The sequence below is a fragment of the Elephantulus edwardii genome, unplaced genomic scaffold (genome assembly GCF_000299155.1).
Source record: "Elephantulus edwardii isolate Elephantulus edwardi_28Jun2011 unplaced genomic scaffold, EleEdw1.0 scaffold00016, whole genome shotgun sequence".
NCBI lineage: Eukaryota > Metazoa > Chordata > Mammalia > Macroscelidea > Macroscelididae > Elephantulus > Elephantulus edwardii.
The window spans coordinates 10,834,335-10,839,616 of NW_006399766.1; positions in this window are offsets into that span (position 1 = coordinate 10,834,335).

Sequence of the window (5,282 nt, forward strand, 5' to 3'; positions counted from 1 at the left end):
TGACTGGGGTGAGATGATATCTCATAGTTGTTTTAATTTGCATCTCTCTTAGGGCTAGGGATTTTGAGCATTTCTTCATGTGCTTGTTCGCCATCTGAATGTCGTCTTTGGTGAAGTAAAATGCGTTTGCAATTGCTAAGATCATATGGTTCTTGTTATTTACTTGTTAATGTGTTGAATTATGTTGATATTCTTATATTGAACCATCCTTGCATACCTATTATGAATCCCACTTGGTCATCATGAATTACTGTTTTTATGTGCTTTTGGATTCTATTGGCTATGGTTTTGGAAAGGATTTTTGCATAGATATTCTTGAAAGACATTGGTCTGTAGTTTTCTTTCTTGGCCATATCCTTGCCTGGTTTTGGTATTAGGGTTATGCTTGCTTTATAGAATGACCCTTAAAATGTTTCTTCTTTTTCAGTTTTTTTGAAATAATTTAAGCAGAATTGGTGCTAAATCCTGTCTGAATGTTTGGTAGAAATCAGTAATGAAGGCATCTGGTCCAGGACTTTTCTTATGGGAAAGTCTTTTTTATGACCTTTTCAATTTCTTCTTTTGTGATGTCCTTGTCAATCTGGATAGGGTGGGCATGAGTTTCAAGGAATTTGTCCATTTCTACTAAGTTTACAAATTTATCAGAGTATAGCTTTTCATAGTATTCCGATATTGTTGATTTCATTTTATCTGGTCTTGTTGTGATGTCCCTTCTTTCATTTCTTAATCAAGTTATCTGTGTCTTCTCTTTTTTTTTTTCTTTTGTTAAGTTTACCTGTGATTTGTCAATCTTATTGACCCTTTCGAAAAACTAGCTCCTGGTCTTATTGATGGTTTCAATTATTTTTCTGTTTTCTCTCTCATTAATTTCAGCTCTTGTCCTTATAATGTCTTTCTTCTACAGGCTGTAGGATTTGACTGCTATTCTTTTTCTATTTGATGAAGATGTTGAGTTAAATCATTGGTTCTTCTTTCTTCCTTTTTTAATGTGTATGCCTATTGCTATGAACTGCCTTAGTTGCATCCAGAGGTTTTGTTATATTGTATTTTCATTTGTTTCAAGGAACTTTTAAAATTTCATTCTTTATTTCTTTTATGACCCAATCATGTTCTAGCAGAGAATCATTTCGTTTCCACTTGGGTGGTTTTGTAAGGTTTACTCTTCTGTGGTTAATGTCTAGTTTTATGGTATTGTGGTCTAAGATACTTGGTATTACTTCAATGTTTTGTTTTTTTTTAATAATTGTGTAAAAGCATATTCCTGTAGAGTCAATTCCAAATCACTGTAACCCTGTAAGAAGGAGTAGAACTGCCCCATAGGGTTTTCAAGACTGTAATCTCTGTGGAAGCAGGTCTGCCACATATTTTCCTCATGGAGCGGCTGGTGGGTTTGAACTGCCAGAGGTGTGGCCTTTGGGTTAGCAGCACAACTCCTTACAGACTGTGCCAACAGAACTCTCTTGCCATATTTTTAATCCTTTATTTTCCCAAGAAGCCTCACCATTATAGGTGAACCCTCGGTCTCTGTATGTCCACTATCCCTCTATGTTGGAGCCCAGGTGACTGAAATTATAGGGACTTTTTAAATAGAATTGGATGGATTTCTCTCCCAATTCTCCTCAGCTGATGGCACTTTCTCGGGTGTTCATTATCTTGGCTGAGCAATCATCACTCTTTCCTTTTTATTGCCACTTTGATGCTTAGTCTTGGCATCCCTTACTGTTGACCATATTGCTTGCACTGACATATTTATTTGCTTGTTGAGAAGCTCTGGTGGCTTAGTGTATTATGTGTTGGGCTGCAAACTGAGAGGTCAGCAGTTTGAATTCACCAACTACTACATAGGAGACAGATGAACAATCTCCTCCTGTAAAGATTTACAGCCTCAGAAAACCAATAGTCACCATGAGTCAGAATCAATTTAATGGTAGCAGGGTTTGAGGCATAATAAAAATAAATTTAATTAGAATTCTTTTTTCTTCTATTTAAATAACTATTCATTTTTTTCAATTTAACAACAATGAAAGAAAGACATTTAATATATTTTGTGAACTAGGTTCAACAACTAACTTATGGAGACTAGATTTTTTTCCTTTTAAAGAGTGAACTCCTATACATCTTCAAGGATATGAACATGTACGGCCAAGCACAATCAATAAGAGTGCATCTAAATTCCAAAATCAATCTCCATAATAGTCTATGTGTTTCCTACTGCCAAAGGGGCCTTTAGAGTAGTGAGAGAAGATCTTCACCCTGAAACCCACAGCGTCCCTTTTCAGCAGGAAGTAGCTAAGAGAATACGCCATCCCCTTTTCCTTATGACTCAGGGTGAAGTCTCTCTCAGGGAGGAGTGATAGGGAATGGCAAAGGACACACTGACAAAGAAGATTAATCAGAACTGGCTTTGACAAGCACTGTGGCATTTGGACAAGAACAAACTGGGAGGAGGGTAGAGAGAATAGTGCAACAATGAATGAATGGAAACCCAAAATCTCTGTAAATGTTTATGAAAATTAATAAAATATAATTATAGGAAAAAAAAGAGTGAACTCCTCGCTACAGCAAGATAAAGGTAAATAACCCAATTGAAAAATGGGTGCAGGATATGAACAGACACTTCACCAAAGAAGACATTCAGATGGCCAACAAGCACATAAAGAAATAGTAAAAATCCCTAGCACTAAGAGAGACAAAAATCAAAACAACTACAAGATATCATCTTACCCCAGTAGGAATAGCAAAATTTAACAGAACAGCAAATATAAAATGGTGGTGAGGTTGTGGAAAAACTGGAACCCTTATTCACTGTTGGTGGGAGTATAAAATGGTGTAATCACTATGGAAGGCTGTATGGCGCTTTCTCAAAATGTTGCAAATAGAAATATCATCTGAGCCAGCAATTCCGCTACTGGGAATATACCCTAAAGAAGCCATAACCATCACCCAAACAGATATGTGCACACCCATGTTTATTGCAGCTTTGTTCACAATAGCAAAAAGTTGGAAATAACCTAAGTGCCCATCAACGAACTAATGGATAGAGAAGCTGTAGTATATTCACACAATCGAATACTATGCTGTGTTGAAAAACAAGGAACTCATGAAATACGATACAAAATGGATGACCTTGGAGGACATTATACTGAGTGAAATATCTCAGTCACAAAAGGACAAATACATCCCAGAGGAACACGGTTCGAATCCACCAGACGCTCTGCCGGAGAAGGAGGCGCAATATGGGAGGCTGAGAAAGATGGGATGAATAATGTATACTGAATTGAAAAAGATGAGGGAGAGAACTGTTTAAAAGGGATATGTGATTAGATATTATTGTCGTGACAGGAGTCCAAAACGAAGGCTGCAAAGTGGAGTGGACTTGGGGGAGGGATTGCATAACAAAGAGTTTTTCTTTTGCTTTTTAAGAGGAAGAGTGAATTGGGGGGCTTCGGGGTGGGCAGAGAGAAAAATGCAACAATGAATGAATGGAAATCCTAAGTCTCTGTAAAGTTTCATTAAAATTATTTTTTTACAGTGTAAAAATAATTTTATTAAGCAATATTATTTAATATTAATAAATTTTTATTTAATGAATGTTGCTTTGTCTTTCAATTCCATTGTCCATCAATATCACCACAGTTCCTCCAAAGCTTGTATGTAAGATTCATCTTCAAGAGAACCCTTGAACCACTACTGTTCCTTCAGTATAGATTTCTGGAGGTCATCACATGCTTCTGTGCAATACTGCCACTGGACAGACCTGTCACATTTTGTTTCCATTAGGCTGCATGCTGATATTCTTGTTCTCTCCTACTATTTCTCCCTATTAGTCACTCACTTCAGGGTCATTTTAGGATGCCAGTACTTTCTTTTTTTTTTCCAGTTCACATTTGTTTATTGTTATTAACATTTTATTTTGAACATCAAACATTGCACCAAAATATGATCCATTTATTTCAAGACAATTGTCTTTGCCATAACTAAGAGTACTGTACTGATGTTTACAATTATTTTCTGATAACACAAAACTTATTAGTGGAATTGCTATCTAACCAAATACTTCATTATAAACAGAACTGTTAAAATTGAAAGAGCAGTTTCCCCTCCTTTTCTCATCTTCTGAACAAGCCAAAAGGTTGATTTCACTTGGAAAGGCATTTACTTAAAACAAAAAAAGCTCAGTTTTGAACCAGTTTCTAAAACAAGGAAAACCCAGGGTTCCTGGAGTAGACATGCACCTGAAAAGCTGCTACAACTCCCCCCAGACTGTCCGCACTGTCAGGAGACGTGCCCACGCCCCCAGCAGCCCATGCATAGGCCGAGGTCGTGGCATCGCGGCAGACAGGCCTCCAGCCACTGACGGGGAGAGGCAGCCCTGCACAGCTTCTAGCAGTTTCCCCATCAGGATACTAATGGGAATCTGTTTCTTTTTCCAGTTGAAATCTGTGCAGATGTTCTGACCATGCCACACTCGGTCATCAGGCCCACACGTTCTCCCCACAGCTGACAAGGGTGCCAAGGTTGACCCTTCACAGAAGTACAGGCTCACACATGGACATTGAGCAAACACTAGAGGCTGAGTGGGCTGGAGAGGGATGGTGAGAAGCCCAGGGCCCTGTCCTGCAAGGATGCCAGTACTTTCTACTTCTTCATTTCAGTGACTCTAGAAAAAAGAAAAGTTGTTCCTAAATAAAGGTTTTGTCAGCACACTGAATAGTTTTTAAAAACTGTATGAACTGTATCAGTAGAAATACCAGGTTTATCTTGCACAATGCCAAGAAAACCAACGATGCCAGATACTGAATTTCTCTTGCACTGTCCTTTGAACATCTCAGCAGAAATAACTGTAAAATTATTTTTTTAAAAAAAGGGATAAAAAGTGAAGCCCTATTAAATCCCTGCTATTCAGAACAATTTTGTGGAACTTGCCTATATACCTTAACTTCACTCCCCATCATGTCCCTTCCCCTAATTGTTGGCTAATGACACTCCCGTCTACAAATGGAAATTTTCACTTTTGTATTTTGTTCTGACTGCCTGGAAGTGATTGTGATGTCATAATTGTTGGTTTGCAGTTAAGCAACCTAGTAAGAGGAACCTAGTTAAAGGGAAAACTACTTCTGTTAGTAAATGAGTATTTGTACAATGTACAAGTCATAAATTGACATGAGTCCTCTTTTCATATTGGGATGATGTGATATTAAAGAGATAAAAAGTTTAAAAAAGGCGAGCTCTGGTGGCCTAGTGGCAAGAAGCTGCACTGCAATCCCAGAGTTGCGCGGTTC